Source organism: Triticum aestivum, chromosome 7A (assembly GCF_018294505.1).
Source record: "Triticum aestivum cultivar Chinese Spring chromosome 7A, IWGSC CS RefSeq v2.1, whole genome shotgun sequence".
Lineage (NCBI taxonomy): Eukaryota > Viridiplantae > Streptophyta > Magnoliopsida > Poales > Poaceae > Triticum > Triticum aestivum.
Genome location: NC_057812.1, coordinates 115,548,189 through 115,567,499, shown reverse-complemented (window position 1 = coordinate 115,567,499; position 19,311 = coordinate 115,548,189). Strand labels below are relative to the sequence as shown.

The 19,311-nt window shown below is 43.2% G+C and overlaps 1 long non-coding RNA gene across 1 annotated transcript; it reads right to left on the bottom strand.

The window, feature by feature from the left end:
- Window positions 1-5,730: 5,730 nt before the first annotated feature.
- LOC123149737 (uncharacterized) lies at window positions 5,731-7,279 on the bottom strand. The gene is made up of 2 exons (XR_006474830.1): window positions 6,408-7,279; window positions 5,731-6,185 (listed from the first exon to the last, which is right to left on the bottom strand). It is a non-coding gene; the product is annotated as an uncharacterized lncRNA (long non-coding RNA).
- Between the last annotated feature and the right edge of the window lie 12,032 nt (window positions 7,280-19,311).

The following is a 19,311-nucleotide window of genomic DNA, read 5'->3' as shown; positions in this document are numbered from 1 at the left end:
GGAAGGGCGGATCTCAGGAGGGGATGTGGCCATGGTTGACTGGTCCGCGACGCCTTCGGTCAGATATTATTTGTCCAGTGCCGCTAGCGGTGGTGGCATTCTCCTCCGCCGGGGGTGGTCGCCCTGAGGCTGGATGGTCAGATCTCGAGATCCGCCATCTAGTTCTGGCTGTGAGTCGGGAAGACATAGTTGCCGATGAAAACCGAGACGATGGCAGGAGAAGGCCACGTTCTGCGTCGTTACCTTGAGGAAGACATCGTGGTGTAACTACTATCGACCCACTCGTGATGCTCCGGGGTAAACCCTAGGATCTGGTCTTCCAGATCGGACGATGGCGATACTGCGGTGTCGTGATGTTGGGCAGGGGCTCGGTGGGGCGGCGCTATGAGGTTGGGGAAGAGCCGGTGGATTGGGCAGAACTTGTCCTACATGGCAGAAGATGAGATAAAAAACCGCTTCCACCTGACCGGTTTTCCCATAAGTTCTGGTTTTGGATGAAACATGCCCGGTTTTGAGACTAGAAGGACCAAATGTGTCTCAAAAAATCCCGAGGGACTAGATCTAGACTTTTTGTAAATTTAAGGGACTAAAGGCATACTTTTCTCTATACAATATTCCTCCATTCCCTTTTGTAGTGTGTATTGGTTTTTTGCCAAAATTCCACTATGTAGTGCGTATATGCAGCCTGAGCCTTTCTTGGACAAACCACACCTAATAATGTAGATTTGGGTACTTAATAAGAATGTAATGTTCTTCCCCGCAAAAAAAGAATGTAATGTTCTATCTTTCATTCCACCACTTCTTCATCTAACCTCGATCACCTTAATTACTAATCTTCTGAACCTATTTCATTTTAATTTTCTTAACAAACCTCTCATCAAACTAAAGAGCAATCATGGGCAATATTTGATAAACATTTATTTACACAATCACATTAGTATGAGCATGCAATGTTAAACCAAGATTGCGCTCATGTCTTCACAAGATTCCCTCCCATCGCCTCGAAGTGGGAGTGTCACACTCAAAGTCCAGAACCTTCAAGATAGTCCCATAGGTCATACGGGCTTTTCTCAAGGTCTTGTGATAATTTTTAACACACATAAATAGGATAGTCTAGATGCAATCATCCCTTTCAGCTTTTCGGGCTTACCGAACAAGAGATTCATCAAAATACGTTAATAACGGTCGGTACATATCATTTTTCATGTGATCCTAATTTGGGTACACCAGGGGTGTGAAGAACCACAACTTTAAAGTGGCAAAATGGTGGCAATTGATTAGAGAGAGGTCAAGGAGTTGGAGCATCAAAAGGGTGATGGAAACTAGCCCAAAGAGAATGTGTTTGAGAAAGGGAAAGAAGTAAAATGCAATAAGTAAATATAAATTCAACGAAAAACAGTAAAAATCTAATCTTGCACAAAAAAGAGCTTTGCGAGAAATATGCCACATGTAAGCTGAGTTCTTTTTCTCGGGGACTCGGCTTATATTTTGTGTACTTAAAAAATAAAAGAATTCCTCTAAAGTAAGTCGAGCCTTGAGATACACACTCGGCTTATAGGCTGCCCCGTCACGGGGCCCTCAACCATCTCTGTGATGGCAACATGGCAGAGAACGTTGTCGAGGCTTGCTGGAAGCCAAGAGCTTTTGGTTCTATATGCCGAGTAATTTCTAGAAGACGAGCACTTCTTTTTCTCTCACTTGGCTTATCGGTAGCTAAGCCGAGTCTTATTTCTTTACCGTGCATCCCGCACTTAGCGCTCGCGTCGCCTCCAGGGAGGCAGCTCAGGCGCCCTAGCCGCCGTCGCCTCCAGCCCCTCCCCCCCTCTATTCCCCGCCGCCGCCGGAGGAGGTCGGCGAGCGAAGCTCGCCCGGCAGACGGCGGACCTTCCTCCTCTCCTCGCGAGGGCCTCCTCCCCGCGGTGAAGACGGAGCACGACGGCGACGTCGAGCTCGACGACGACGCGGCTCTGGAATGGGCGCGCGCGGACTCCTTGAAGATGGCGAGGGAGCGCCAGTGCGCCGCCCGGCAGTGATTCGCACAGCGCCGCCGGGGCCGCGACATCGTCATCGAGGATAGCGACGACGACGACGCGCCGCCGCCACCAGTCTGCGTTGGCGACGCCGGTCAGGGGTCCACCAGGGACGGCCGCGTCAAGGAGTAGAAGCCCGACGACGACGGCGGCGGCGATGACGACTACTCCACGTTTAGCCAGTTTCTTTTTTAATTAGACATACTAGTCGTCAACCCGTGCAACTGCACGGGCTAGCAGTAAAAGACCACAAAGTTGTATTTGATGTTTGTGAAAGATGCGATAATACAATTTTTGAAATGTTGGTACTAAAAAAGTTGTATTAGTCAACGGAATGATAATAAAGAATCATCCACATTCACAAAATAATTTCATGGTGATACGTTCTTGTGGAAATTGTTTCATTTGTTAGATCTCTGATGCTGATTTGAATATTGTTATCCAATGTAACTGAATATATTCTCACTATTATGCATAGTGATGCATTTCTCTTTTTTCTGATGTATTTATTTTGTCTTTATATTGGACATGTGCACGCATACTTCGAGCATATTAATTTCAGTCATGTCTAACTTTGACATAGGTAAGTTTAGGCCATCTGATCCTTGGCCGAGGCTAACAAAGCCAGGACATAATTATGGAAAAAATAGAAATATATAGATTATAAGCTAGATGCAAATGTATAAACATTAAAGTGTAGAAAATCAACTGCATGTGGTACATACCTCACAGTGCATGCCCTTCATTAAAATGAATCTACGTAATTTATTTTACTCCCACCATTAATATGTATATGAAATCGAAGACATGGGTATGGTTGTATACATATGCATGTGATTGAACCATTAGATAATCTACATAGATAGGTGTCTTGTATATATATTATCCAATGTTATACTTTATTTGCGAACTTGAGATTTGAAGGTATTTTCATACAATAACATGATATACTGAGTAGGGATTCTATCATTAGTAACAAATCATTGCTAGGCAATCAATGAGAGTATGATGAATATGATAGGCCAGACATAAGAGCAGAAACTGCTACGGCATGAATATGATGAATATTCATACATGCATATATGTCAGGCATCAATGGGAATCATAAGGTAAATTATGTGATTGAGAATTTGAGATGACTCATGTAATATATCATGCAAAAAAACAACCATGTAAACGACCATTAGTCCGTCACCAAGTTGCGTTCTGTCTGTTCCTACCATCAAATTTTTTACAGATGAATCGCTAGTTCTGAAACTGGTGTTGTAGACGCCCAGAGACAGACAACGATAATCATATATCTTGATCAGGGGCATCGAGCACCTCTTAACATCCAACATGTAAGTTCTTGGGACCATGGGACGTCGTCAGCCGGTCACCGCCTAAGCCTTTTAGATTTGTGCTTTATTTTGTAAGATGAATCTTGGGCCTAAACCAACAATCCTACATCTGAAGCATCTACAATGGAATCTGTACACAAAACAAATGCTGGGTGCGATAAGCTAAGAATAGCATTAAATTTGCACCAAAAATACATGTGAATAAGTCATAAAACTAAGCAGTATATGACAAATAATAAGAAGAGTTAAATTGCTAGAATAGTTTATATAATATGAGTGAGCGGGCGGTTGCAATATGATGTGCTGTCTAGCACGATAAATTACTTGTTTATAAATTTTTGTAGCAAAAAATATTTTTTGTATGTGACATATCAAACTGCACAACATCCTGGGAAAAAGGACAATCTTTGTTTGGCAAAATAGTTAAGTAAAAATATTGATAAATTAATAAAGAAATCCTGGTGTAAAATACTTAGTGTGTTTTTCATTGGTCACGCTTCATGTTACAATTCCTAGTAGGGTTCATCTGTATGTTTTTTCTTGGTGAACGAATCGAAGACGTTGCATGTGCACGTGGCGTTACAAACAAAAAGACCAATCTCCTGATGGAAACGCAAATACGTACGTTGGCAGCCTACATATGCATGACAGACACATGGTGGACTATATCTCCCCCTAATTTTATTTTTTATTTTCTTTAATCTTTACCTACTAATAAACCACGCATCGCTTCTGGTGGTACGTCATAAAAACAACCCTCGAAGTTGGCAATAATTACCCACCAATGCCACCCGTAAGTGGCAAAAACGATTCGTTTTTAATTTCTAATATCGCTCCAGGGTTCTGTTATTAAAGGTGGATACGATATAATAGCACCAATGCATGAGGCAACGATGCTCCACACAGGAGACCAGGGTTCGATCCCTGGTTCTCACGCTTTTTTCTCTTTCTTTTTACCAAGCGCAGTAATGGGCCAGCCCATGTGCGGGTCGTGGCGCCCCCTGTTTTCTATATCTTTTTTTTATTTCTATTTTGTTTTTCCCTAAAAATAAATTTCGGATTGATGGCGCCCCCTATTTTTTATTTCTTTTTACTTTTTTATTTTTGTTTTGGTTTTTTATCTCAAAATTAATTTCGGATTTCCAAAATATCAAACAATTGCGAGTTCTGAAAAAAGTAGGAAAATGGTAAACTGTTTGTGAATTTAAAAAATATTCTAAAAATCAAAAAATGTTCACGACTTAAAAAATTGCTCACAAATTATAAACAAATCACGATTTCTAATGATTTCATGAAATAAAAAATGTTCATGATTTTTTTAAATGAGCCAATATTCAAAGCGTATTCAGGAATTTAAAAATCATGTCCATCAGCTTTTAGAAAATGTTCACAAAAATTAAAACACATCCGTAAATAATGAACAAAACTAATTGTAGGTTTCATAAAGGTTTTATTAGGAGATCTATATAGCTCGTTTTATGATTTTATTTAGTCCTTCGCGTTGGGTAAAAAAGGGTTTTCGTGTTTTGTACAACGCTGAACCCAACAAAATTGACATAACTTTCTAAGGGTTTGTTTTTGTAAGCTATATTAAAATGACTAAATGTCTATTTTGCTTCCATACACAGTTATGCTTATTTTCATATCACAATAGTGGTTATTGTAAACACCGCTACGCTAAGTCCAGACGAGATACTTTATTTATCAGTATAGCTCAGGCAGGGTCCGTCAATGCAGTTTGCTCAGTCACAAAATATTTTATTGTGACGCCTTAAAAAATCAAGTCTTGATGAGCATCATATTGTTCATTTTTGAAATTAAATTTTAAAAGTGTCTTATCGCATCATGACATGATTTGTATATATTTTGTGAATTTGATTCATACTTTTTTATATCTACCACACATGTATAACTTGATAGTTTTTTTCCGTTGCAAGGCACGGGCATTTCCAAAAATGTTCGCTAAATCAAAAAAAGTTCGTCAAATTCAATAACTATTCCACCCAATTTCTAAATATTTTCATCGATTATAGAATGTTTACCAGTTCAGGAAAATTGCTTAAAAATGTTCACAATTTTTAAAAAATGTTTGTAAATAGCAAAAAATATTCATAAATTGAAAAAATGTTCTTGATTGTAGAAAATGTTCAGAAATTTGTAATAGTATGTTGTTTGCGATTTCAAATATGTGCATGAGTTTAACAAATTGTTCATAATTTCAAAATGTTCATGATTTCGAGAAATTGAGAGATATATTGTATCTCGGTGATGCAACGAAATGTGATCATGACCATTTGAAATTATGAATTTTTTTCTCCCGTTGCAACGCACGGGCCCTTTTGCTAGTAATAATAATAATATATAATAATATATATATAATATATATATATAATAATATAAACCAGCGACTGCTTCTGGTTTGTACGTCGTCGGCGTTTTTACAGAAAGGTCCCCCGTTTTTGATAAATTAACGCGCAGTCCCTGTTTAAGTGAATCTGCAAATCTGCAAAAACGATTCATTTTTACAGAAACACCCTTATGTTCGTAAGAATTCAGCCCGCGATCCTTTCTTCATCCAGACAGCTTCCTTTCCAGTGCAGCGGGGCGGCGCCCTTCACGGGGACGACAGCTCCGGGTGGGCTCGTGGGCGACCGTGCTGCAGGAGGCTTCGCGCGAGCACCCGATCTCCCGTGTGTCCACCCCTAGGTTCTCGTCATCGCGCCGGCGGCTGCCCTTGCCGCCACTCTCCGTTCCTCTGCCTCCTAGCAGAGGAGGCAAAAATAAAATCATCACTGCTCGGGATCAAACTCTCCACCTGCGAACCAGAGAGGATTCGACTTCATATTAGAAATAGATAGTACCACCTCGCTATTTTAGATCAATTCACCAATATATATATGTGGGCGATCTGAAATCAACAAGCCGCCTCAAAATCAATCAAGGGAAGGAATTAACAAAGGAGAACCAGCTCGAGGGGGGACCTATCGACCAATTGCCGTAGAACGGAGAGAACGAAAAAAGAAAGATTGGATCCGACCTGATGGGGTGGAGGTTTGGCACATCCAGCGTTGACAGTCGACAGCCTGCAACTGTCGGACACGGGCCTCCCAGAGGGAGGAGGAGACAGAACAGGGCCCGACTTGGCGGCACCGCGGATGTTGGCGGAGAGGAAAAGTAGCCCAACAGCGCTGGATCGTGGATCGCCGCCAGCACACTGGAACGACATGCATGTGAGGCGAATTTGGGCGGCGCAGGTCCCCGTGGAGATCAGAGGATCGCGCCGGAGTCATGGGAAGGGAAGGCGCGGCCAGGGGAGCAGCTGCCCCGGATCTGATCTTGCTACCAGGGGGACAACAGCCCGGGGGAGGGGAGGGGGGCGCACGCAACGGAGCTGGCCACGACGCAGGTGGTGGTGGCCACCGTCGGCGGGGAGGGGCGCTGGTGCCGGCACGCACTCTCGCCTGGATAGGAATGAGAGAGAGAGAGAAAGAGAAAGAGATGATTGACAGAGAACGAGAGAGAACCAGATCGGTGGAGGTGGAGACGGATGGATAAGGGGCCTCTCTAGAGACGTACACGTGATGGTTACGTGTCCGCTCGATTTTTATCAGCCGGCTGGATTTTCTAATCCTTTTCTAAACAAAAGAGGACATGCACGATGCTCTCAGGTCTCAGCACTGGGACCTTTTATAGAAAAAATCAAAGAGATGTTACGATCTACACAAGATTACAAGGTCACCTGGGCTCGGCGTACAGCTAATCTAGCTGCTCATGTTTTAGCTAAAGTGGAGGTTAGCAATGATTTAGAGATGGTTTGGCCTGATGTGTCACCGGACTGCATTTTTACATTTTGTAGCGAATGACATTCCCAACATTGTTCAAGTAATAAAGTTGGGAGTACCCCTAAAAAAGAACTATATGTGCGTTTTTTGAGGGAATGCATTTTTTTTGAGACAAGGGAATGCATCTATCTGTGCTAGAACGGGAGTATGGGGAGACCTATCAGGAGATAGCATCATTTTTCTCTTGCGTTTGGGTCAAGCCCAAATAGTGAAAAAAAACATTATGGATGAAATATAATCTTACAAAATCAAACAATCTTCAATAAAAACAAAAAAACCTACATAATCAAAATCATTGAATTCAAATCTTTTGAAAATACTTTAAATGAATTACATTGTATGTTTCTCCCTAAAAGATTGTTTCATGCATCACTATTCTTCCATTTGATGGCAGTGTAGAGCTTAAATATGCGCCAATTAGGGACATTGGGGTGGCCTCTTCACATCGACATGTCATGATCCAAAGAAAAAGGATAATGCAACCCGTGGCAACACACGCTCATATGCATCTTAGATAGACAAGGGTAACCTTATCTCAAGGTTTATTAGAGTTGGATATGAGTAGCGTGTAATGGCACATGAAGCAGGTTTTGTTAATTTTTTCGTCCGTTGCAACACACCGGCATACGACGAGGCATGAAGGGAAGGAAAATTAAGGACAAAATAAATTCGCTGGGAAATTAAATAGGAAATAATAATTTTGCTATTAACTAACAGAGCAAATGAATTCTGTTGTGCTCTATGGGTGCGTGGGCAGATGTGAGAGAGGATTCAGTTGTGCCGCTACGTGCATGGGCAGATGTATTAGATTATATGCATTGGCACACGCTAATACATATTCCCTTCTTTCCGGTTTATATGGCTCAATTCAAAAATTTCACCAACCAAGGTAGATGGTGAGTGGTGGAATAATTTTTGTAGTTTGCAAAATCACTCAATTAATACGCTTGTTTTTCTCAAACAATTGTGTTTACCAATGCATTAATTGCAGTGCATGTATGCATAAAGTACATGCATTGATCAATTTTCTTTTAGTACTTGCATGCAATGATTTAATGCATCTTAAAATTTGAACATGTGATGGGGAACAACCAAATCGAGCCTTATAAAACGGGAAAACTAAAATTTTGATATAAGCCTTATAAACCGAAAAGGAGAGAGTAAAAAAGAAAGACCTGGCTCATGGAGGAGCTTTTTAATCTTCTGATAATGTTTCTTTAGTTGGACCTCTAATTTGTAATGAGTTATTATTTACACATAACACATCCAAACCCTGAATTGGACCCCCTCAAGGTGCAAATGAAAAAACTGAAACCTACACCTTGCCCATTTTTTATGACCTGGAAAATATTCATAAAATAGTGCGTCAACTCGCGATCCATCAGTTAACCTTGAGCCGATGAACCCCAGACGACCAACAACCATCTAGGCCACCAACACTTTCTGTTTTTTAAATGGATTACATCCAATACTATGCGTACACATTTATCAAGGATAATTTCTTAATAACTTCAATATTTCCGTTTTTGACACGAATGAACAGATGAACCGATAGGCTAACCGGTGAGAATCTTAACAGGTAGCCTCACCGGTTTGGTTGCCTATTCAGTTTTTTAAACTACGGTTCGATGGCCATGGTGAAACGACACGACATAGTTCTTTGCCGGAGAGATGCCCAACTTCATATTAAAAATGAAGATGGTGGACGGTGGCCACAATGAAGTCTATTCGGTTTATGTTGAGTCAAGAAATCGATGAGGACATGACTACCTTGGATACGGCCAAAAATATTGCATACATGCATATTTGTCAGGTGATTTCTAATGCAAACTATTCAATAATCTATTTATGTTATCCAAAACAAAAATACTTCACACACTTTTGTGTTTTGTCTAATTGCAGGTGTATGGGACATTTGTACAATCCACACATGAAGATAAGGGAAAAGGAGAAGTTTAGGTTGTGTTCAAAAAGTCCTCTCACGTCACTTTTGGGACAAGAGAAGATAGAGTCCAAGTCTCTCATGTTCTGGATTCAGATTCGGACTGCACAGACATACCTGACTCAAAACGCCAACAACATTTTCATACGGACTCCGAATTGGGTGATTTTTTTTGTTGGAAACTAGATTTTGTGCTCTTTCCAACCCAATTGGATTCACCTTCAAATTCGTCCGGAGCTTTGAGTTACGGACGAAACAATCTGATGTTGCAGCAGAATCCGAGTCAAACTACAAGCCCAAAGGCGTTGCATCACCTCCACTTGGGCCCATGAGCCTTGTACGACCTAGGGTTAGTTTTAGGCTGCCTTGGGACGTCCCCCCACCTCCTTGGCCGCCACCCCTTTCTCCTATATAAGTAGATCCATCTAGTAGCTTTTTCCTTGGGTTTTGTTTAGATTAAAAGTTCGCCATAGCTGCAACTTCGCGTACTTCATTTGTGTTCAACGACCAGACCAAGGCGTCACAGAACCCCACCTTGATCAATAAAGCTTTCATCTTATATTCGCAATATCCAGATTGCAATCTCAGTTTCTTACTTGTTCTTCGTTTGCTTGCAGGAAACAGACCCTCGTGGTCAGGTTGATCGTGCTCCGGTGTGGTCAATAACCCATCGGAAGTTGGTTTAGCGATTGCTAAGGCGCGACGTCTCGCACGTACGTAGTCGGATCGTCAAGGTCGACTCCCACAGAAAACGATAGCCACCATCTCATCGAAACATCGGGACACCTTTGCCCTATCAAGTGGTATCGGTTTTCAGGTTGCTCGGTGAGAATTTCCAGTTTTCCTAGATTAGATTTATTTTCTTACCTATTGTTTAAGAAAAAGCCACAAAAAAGAGTTAGATCTATTCATCCTTGGTCCAAGCCAGTCTGAGCCTTTACAATTTTCTTTTCATTGCTTGCATAGTTGAATTATCGGTTGCATCGTCGTGTCGAGTTACTGGTTTTAGTGTCTAGTTCGTTTAGAGTTTCGAGTTCTGTTCACATTAGTCACGCCGCCGCTGCATCATTATCTCTTCCGCTGTCCATCATCCATCCTTCAATTTCCACCACGTGCTACCCAGCATTCATTGTCATAATAATAGTTGAGATCGTTCACATCTTCGCTTGATCCAATCTGCATCTTATCTAGTTTGTTTTGGAAAGAGGGAGAAAAAAAGAGAGAAAAAAACAAGAAAAAAAAAGAGAAAAAAAGTCAGAGAAAAAAAGGAGAGAAAGAAAAAAAAGTGTGAGGAAAAAAAGAGAAAAAAAAACAAAATTCGGATCTTTTTAGACTCAATCTTGTAGTTGAATTCGGATTAGAATCTGTTTTGTGCACTGTTCAGTAAAACAGGCATAACTTCCTCATACGAAGTCCGTTTTGCCTCCGCGAGTACTCAAACGAAAGCTAGCGATGAGCCGCATGTAAATAGTTGGAGAAGCTAGTTCAATATTTGGCACCTCAAAATCGGCTTCTAAATAGGTCTTTTTACCCTCCGAAGTTCATGAACACAGCTTATTCCAGTTTTTCAGGCCAGTTTTCGAATTTTTTGACTCCTCATATCAACTCGGAATTAAGTGATTCCTTTTGTGTTTGAAAGCTTGAGTCAATACCATTCTTGAAAAAAAAATCAAAAAAATCGGCACAAACTTTTTCAGAGGAAAGTTGGAGACAAAATTGTTGATATATCCTGCTTGGCTGTTGTTTCACATCATTATATTTACCGCCGTTGTGATTTTCACTTATATCTTGCTGTCCAGAGCTACTTAGTATTCTTCATTGATGCTAGTTGTGCTACGACGTGACCTCATTAGTGTTCTAGGCTCGCGTCTCTAGTTCGGTATAGCCTAGGACCAGCACAGTACCGGCGTTGAGCATTTATTCAACATTGCATCGCTGAATTGATTATTGCTAATCTTTTGCTACCATATATAGCCAACCCAGCTCCACATATTTCTACACCGTGTATACATACGTTCCGCTGACAATCGCTTTACATAATCTTCAGAGTTATTTGACACCGCTGGTTGCCTGTCACCACCTGCTGCTTGGTAAGAACTTGTAAGATATTGATATTTTCTTTACTGTGAGCGCTTTACCACCACACCCTAGTAGTTCATAGGAACATTATTATTGAATTTTGTTTCTTGTTTCTACTAATCATGACAGGTTCCGAAGATAGAAGTCTTATACGACGAACACATCTTCACCATCACGAGAGTTGGGACAACACACACAAGCACATGGTCAGGTTATCTTTTTACCGTCATTTGAGGGTAGATTTAATCGTACTACTTATCTAGCTTGGGAGCTTGAAGTAGAACAAGTTTTTAGTCACCATGACTTTTCTGAACTTGAGCGAGTGCGAGCAGCCACTAGAGCATTTACTGATTTTGCTTCTGTTTGATGGAGTGTACATTGCAAGAAAAACATTGATAACCAACCCACAACTTGAAAAGTTTTGAAAGCTGTAATGAGACAACAATTTTTTCCTCCTTATTATCCTCGTGAATTGCTTCGCAAATTTGAACAATTTAAACAAGGCAACAACATTGTTCATGCTTACTACCAAGAGTTCAAATCTTATATGCATCATTGTGACATAGAAGAATCTGAGAATGATACAATGAATAGATTTTTTGGTGGTTTGAACCATGATATTCAGGCAAGATTTCAGTATATTCCTCGTTGCATTACTGGTATGTATGTCCGTGCTTGTACCTTTGAGAGACAGATACAGGAGGATGCATTAGGTGACTACAACAACTATTATTCCAGTTCATGCTCACCACCGTCGGTGGGTTCCTCCATCATTGCACCTCGGATTATGAGCGCGGCATCATCTCAAGGGTATGATACATTGTCAACGTTCGTACCTACATCAGCTACATCTTTGCCACAAGGTAACAGTAAAGATATTGATGATATAACTTCACATGAGAATGATGCATTCCTAGTTAACTTGAATGCGTCATGTATTGAGTTACCTGTTGATTTTTGCACACCACCTATTTTAGAGAATCTTGTTACTGTCGTGAATGCGTCATGTGATCAAACAACTGAAATATCAACAATTTTGAGTGCACCCATTGAATTAACTGTTGATGCAAAAGAACTAATGTTTAATCATTTTGATATGGCCTCCAATCTTGGTGATGATTCTGTGTCCAATGACTTATTGCATGTTTGCTTATTTAAGCATGTTGTAGCATGTAAATTTGTTGCAAGTAAGGTTTATTCACCAAAGTTGGGATGGTTTAATGATGAACATTGCGAATCTTTTGAAATGAATAAGAGCTTCACTTATATGTGCAAACTGATTTTTAATATTTTCATGCCTTCTACTTCTTGTGATAATTTTTTGGCTTTAGTTTTATGAACTATGAAAGTTACTCATGTATACATGTGACATACGTGCAAAAATCAAGGGAAGTTAAACTGAATGACATATACATATACAACATATACACCTTGTCTCTTTTGTTAGCCACATTTTAGATTAAGCAACGCCGAGGACGGCTTTGTTTTCAAAAAGGGGAGGATGATGAGGACATGACTACCTTGAATACGACCAAAAATATTGCATACATGCATATTTGTCAGGTGATTTCTAATGCAAACTATTCAATAATCTATTTATATTATCCAGAACAAAAATACTTCACACACTTTTGTGTTTTGTCTAATTGCAGGTGTATGGGACATTTGTACAATACACATATGAAGATAAGGGAAAAGGAGAAGTTTAGGTTGTGTTCAAAAAGTTCTCTCACATCACTTTTGGGCCAAGAGAAGATAGAGTCCAAGTCTCTCACGTTCTGGATTCAGATTCGGACTGCACAGACATACCTGACTTAAAACGCCAACAACTTTGTCATACGGACTCCGAATTGGGTGATTCTTTTTTTGTTGGAAACTAGATTTCGTGCTCTTTCCAACCCAATTGGATTCACCTTCAAATTCGTCCGGAGCTTTGAGTTACAGACGAAACAATCTGACGTTGCAGCAGAATCCGAATCAAACTACAAGCCCAAAGGTGTTGCATCACCTCCACTTGGGCCCATGAGCCTTGTACGACCTAGGGTTAGTTTTAGGCTGCCTTTGGACGTCCTCCCACCTCCTTGGCCGCCACCCCTTGCTCCTATATAAGTAGATCCATCTCGTAGCTTTTTCCTTGGGTTTTGTTTAGATTAAAAGTTCGCCATAGCTGCAACTTCGCGTACTTCGTTTGTGTTCAACGACCAGACCAAGGCGTCACAGAACCCCACCTTGATCAATAAAGCTTTCATCTTATATTCACAATATCCAGATTGCAATCTCAGTTTCTTGCTTGTTCTTCATTTGCTTGCAGGAAACAGACCCTCGTGGTCAGGTTGATCGTGCTCCGGCGTGGTCAATAACCCTTGGAAGTTGGTTTAGCGATTGCTAAGGCGCGACGTCTTGCACGTACGTAGTCGGATTGTCAAGGTCGACTCCCACAGAAACGATAGCCACCATCTCATCGAAACATCAGGACACCTTTGCCCTATCAAAAATTGATGGCCTCACACCATAATTTAATTTGCATTAATAGTTATTGTTGTGCACGCGCTCAATAAGAAAATGGATCGATGGAGATGTTATAACATGATAGGTTTTGAACGACATGAATATGTATGTGACGGTTGCAACGCATGAGAAATTACAAGCTGGTGCAAGTAGGGGCTCGCGGAATCGACATGGTGAGTGTGATGACCAAAATTACACGAATATGTATGTGACGGACTATCATCGACATCGACGATGAAGAGGAGAATTGGAACACAGATGACTGGCTAGGAGTGTGCGAGAGTTTATTTTTCCCGTTGTAACGCACGGGCATTTGTACTAGTCATTACTAATTCACTTGCATCTATATGCTGCTAAATTAATCATACGCAGAATTTATGGATACCTGTAGGCCGAGATGATGCGGCCAGCTTGCCGTATTACAGGAGCGTGCGCGCATGCTGCCTCTGCTGATGCCGCCGAGGACGCTTCCATCTGATGTGCGATCAGAAAATGACGTGGAGGATGAGTGCAAATACATCGTTAGATGAACCACAACATAGCAATAAATACATCGTTAGATAACATTCTTATGAATCTGGTGACACCCACGCTGACCGTGGTAGCTGCCGGAAGGATCATAAAATTAATAAGTTTGTCGATCTATTAGCCCTCTTGGTCGGTTGCCGCTTACCGTTCTTTGATTTTGTGTGTGTTCTAGATTCTTCCCGAGTCTAGCAGCAAGTGCACTGCTGCCTCCACATGCATGTTTCTAGCGGCCTGGCCGGATACAGCGCGATCAACACACAGTCTCCCGTTCACCTCAAGGGATGTATCCTCGGCAAGAATTTCAGGAGATGAGAAAGAAGGATAGGAAAGCACGGTCTCTCTTTTTTAATTGGAAAGCAACATGGTCGTGGAACTTTTTTTTGTTTTGAGAACGTCGAGTATTTTTCTCCACCCCGATTGTGGATTCTTTTTTCCTGCTTTATATCGTGGAGTTTTCTTGCATGGAGGTTTCTATTTTTTCACTACTCGTGGACAACGTGGAGTTTTCAAGGGTGGATGCTTTAATTTTCTGTTCCACTACCCATGGACGTGACAGATTATTTTCTACTGGATCATGGAGTTTTCATGGATGAACGCTTCTGTTTTTTTTCTTGCACTATACCTGCATACGTGACAGATCCTTTTGTATCGGACCATCTTTGTAACGCAATTTTTCTTTTATCCTAGCCGTAAATTATCTAATCCAACGCTAGAATTAATATTGATGATGTGGGTTAATTAAACGGCTTAAAAGGTGCCTCCAATTATTAAATATAAGATATAAGATATAAGATATAAGATTATGTAACAAAAATCTGTGACTATTATATAATATATGCCAAACTTCGCCGAACTTTGCTATATTTTGCCTTTTTTGAACGCGCCTGGGGCGGCCCTGGGGCGGGCGGCTGGGGACCAACTCGTCCCCAGGCCGATTTTTTGCGCCTGCTCACCCCCAGGCGGCGCTTTTAGGCGCACCCTGGGGGCCAACGGCTGGAGATGCTCTGAAACCCGCCCTGATGAATGACACGTGGCATTCATAAATTCCAAAGCATCTAATCTCTCCCCCCTAATCTCAAGTGGGGGTGGGGTAGATGCTTTGGGATTTATGAATGCCACGTGTCATCTATCAGGATGGGTCTCGCGTGAGACCTGGTCTCATAGAATTCTTTTCCGGGAATGGTGGCGGGGCAATCTCTTTCTTTGTTTTTTTTCTCTTTTTACTTTTTTTAGAAAAGGAGGATGACCCCCGGCCTCTGCATCTGGACGATGCATACTGCCACTTTATTAATTATTCACACAAGATCTTACAAAGTAATACCACAATAAGACTAAAGCCGCCGTCTAAGCAACAAATTGTCGCTACACCTATCCAGTTGATGAAGGAGCGCAAATAGCCTAGGCCTAATACCAAATAGACATCGCAGCCAAACCTAACATCTAAGACCCGAGGACCCATCCAGGACGCCTGCGGGGCATGGGTCTCGCCGGTCCGGCGTGCTCTCAGAGGCCGCCGCCGCCAACTGCCACCGCTCCATCTTCAGAATTGTACTGATGCATCAACCTTGCTCGGTCTAGCTATCGTCGACGCCATCACAGCGTCCAAAGGCACCTCCACCCTGCGCGCAAACAGCTGTGAACGTCGCGGTCCCCACTGATACACCTCAGCACCATGCTGCCAAGTACCACCAGCCGACACAGCTTGAAGTCTTTAGAAAATCTTCTCGTTCGTAGCACCTGCCGACCAGGCATGACATAGCATAGCACCTGTCGGTCAGGCATGACTTAACATCTCCACAGAAGCTCCGTGCAAGACGAAGCCGCTCCACCTCCTGCCTCTGACTTCTAGCGCTGCTCCACAAACGATGCTCTCGAGAGAGAAACAACACCGCAGTGCCGCCATCGTCCGATCTGGAACATCAGATCCTAGGGTTTCCCCTAGAGCAGCACAAGTGGGTCAACAGTAGTTACACGACGATGCCTCCATCAAGGTAACGGCGTAGAACGCCGCCATCGCCTGCCAACGACTCGGTTTTCACCGGCAACCATGTCTCCCCAACTCGCAGCCGGGACTAGATGATGGATCTCGAGATCCGATCACCAAGCCTCTGGCTGGCCATCTCTGACGAAGAAGATGACCACCACCATTGGCCAGCGAGACGACGCGAGATGAAGTAGGGCGCTGCCAGCGTGCGTCCTGGCCAGCACCACCGGCGCTCGGCCCGTCCCGGACCATGCCTCATGGCCGAGGGCAATGGCAAGCGCTGCCACGACGAGGATGCAGACCGGTAGCCCAGATCTGGCCCACCTGCGTGCCACCACGTGGCCACCACCAAGCGCCGTTTAGGGGCAGCCCCGCCGCTGTGAGGGACGCTGCCCCACGGGCAGCAGGCACCAGCCACCGGCAGAACACTGCCGCGCGCCACCGGCCGCCTCGAGATCTGTGGAGAACGACGCGGACGCCCCGCCGCCACCTTTCCCCGAGACCATGCGGGCTTCGTCGGTGTCCCCTCCGGCGGCGGCGAAGTGGGGGAGGAGCGGGGAGGGGCGGCTGGCGGCGCGGTTAGGGTTTCCCCCGTGCGCTAGAGGCGACGGGCGGGGGCTATACCCTTGTTAATCTTTTTCTCTTTTTTACTGGACGAAACGAACGATGTGGTGGCCCGGTGGGGCGGCAAAGAAAATTGTTTTTGGCTCGTAGCTAATCCGACGTGGACACCACCAGAGGCCGCACCTTGCGCGACCCGTAATGGGTTTAACTAATTTCTTTGATCTGAGCTATTACAAGTTACAAGGCTAGCTACACGGGTTAGGAGTTCTAATCTGACTACTATTAGGTGACTGAACATGTACAAGCCGCACACGTACCATTACATCGTGGTTAACTCTAACAGAATGTACAATCTAGTGCCCCTTCATCAAAAGAATGAAGATGTCAGGTGTATCAACCATTATGTCTATTAGGATCGCATGGCCATTAACTCCCAATCATACTGAAATATACTCCCTCTGTAAACTAATATAAGAGTGTTTAGATCACTAAAATAGTAATCTAAACGCTTTTATATTAGTTTACGGAGGGAGTACAATCTTTTCAGAAAAATCGATAGGTTAATTCACTAAAGGTTTCCTTTGGGCTGCAGCCTATTGTTTGTTCTTTTATATAATTCACTATTGGGAAGCACCAGGGATCATACATGGAAGTATTCACTCTCTTATATCTATATCGATACAAGGACCCACATGGAAGTACCTGAGACAGACTGACCAACATGGCCTGGAAGTGCACTGTAAAGCTACTCGATACCGTCGATGTGATGGCAATGTCGTAAAAGTGGCACATACTTTTGCCCCGCCACTTTCTCCATAGAGAAAGGTTTAGACAGTGGAATGATACTCTAATGGGAAACTTGTACGGTAGTCTCCATAGTATCTAAGAAAAGCTGTGGTCACATGCAAAGTACTCGAAACGCTGCATTCTCGGGTGCCTCCCAGGCCTAGTCATACTAGATGCAAACAAAAATAACGGTGGCAAAATGAAGTTCAGGTTGATCGGACAGTTTCTCTGAAGTACTGAGACATGCATTTGTTCTCCCTGTTTATATGAATAGCATTGGAAGTATGCCATTTGATCTGGTTCTGCAACCTCACAATCATACATCGCCCGGTAGCACGCCATATAAAGACCGCACATTAGTTGGTTCTCAGTTGTCTTCAAGTCTGCATTGATTATATTGGTTGGTGAAATTTCTGATAGGGTTGATAAATAGGTTCTCCATGCTGCTGATTTCTCTACATGAGTTGAGCTCACCACACGTCCTTGAAATTTCATCATGAAAACCCTGAACGCTAAATGGCACCGTGCAATCAAATGAACTTGTTTGATTGTTCGCAAAAACTTGTTTGATTTATTTGAATAAGACTAGATAGTGTGAGATGAAGAAGCGCTGGTGTCGCCATCATGAAATTGGTAACCCAGCTAGCTAATCGTGCAGTAGCATTGGTTAGTGTCTTATTTGCATATCTTGCTTTCTAAAGTACACTTTGACAATAACCTATTTTACCTAAAACGCTATAGCCCTGATTCCCGTCAGGATAGGCCTATGCCGACGCCGTCGGCAACATATCCGCCGGCGTAGCCCAGGAGGCCGTCGGCATAAAAAGGCCGTCGGCATAGCTCCTATCCCAACGGCGTCCGTACATCTATGCCGACGGGGCCGGACGTCGGCAACATCCCCGCCGTCAGGTGCTGCCCAACCAGGAGCAGCCACGTGGCATATGTATGCCGACGGCCTAGCCGTCGGCATACATACGCCACGTGGCTGCTCCTGGTCGCTCCTGGGGCGCAGCTATGCCGACCGCTAGGCTGTCGGCATACTTTTGAAACTATGAGCCGTCAGCATAGCTGTGCCCTAGGAGCAACCAGTGGGCGCCATGTGGCACCTATGCCGACGGCTAGGCCGTCGGCGTAGTTTCAAAAGTATGCCGACGGCCTAGCCGTTGGCATAGGTGCCACGTGGCGCCCACTGGTAGTTTGAGCCAGCCCTATGCCGACGGCTAGGCCGTCGGCATAGTTTGTATCTGATTTTTTTTCTTTTTTCTGTTTGTTTTCAGTTCAATTCAATTCAAATATATAGCAGATATCAGCATATATATATATGATAGAAATAGACATACAGAACACATCTAAGTATCATCTGGCACCGTCACAACAATATATGTGTCATTACAAAGCATAAGCATCATCACAATCAACAAATTGCATATAAAGAAGCACACAAAGTCATCTAAAGGACCATAAAAGACCACAAGTTTATCATCATCATCACACCCAAGTAACCCAAAGGCTTAAGCGCCAGGACGTCGAGCACCGCGGATGTCGTCACCGCCAAGTCCGCCGAAGCCCAGGTCGTCACTGCTAGCGGCAGCGCTACCGCCGAAGCCCAGGTCGTCACTGCTAGCGGCATCGCTACCGCCAAGACCGCCTCCGCCTCCGCCTCCGTGGATCGGAGTGGTTGGGCTCCGTGACTCGGGAGTGCTGTGAA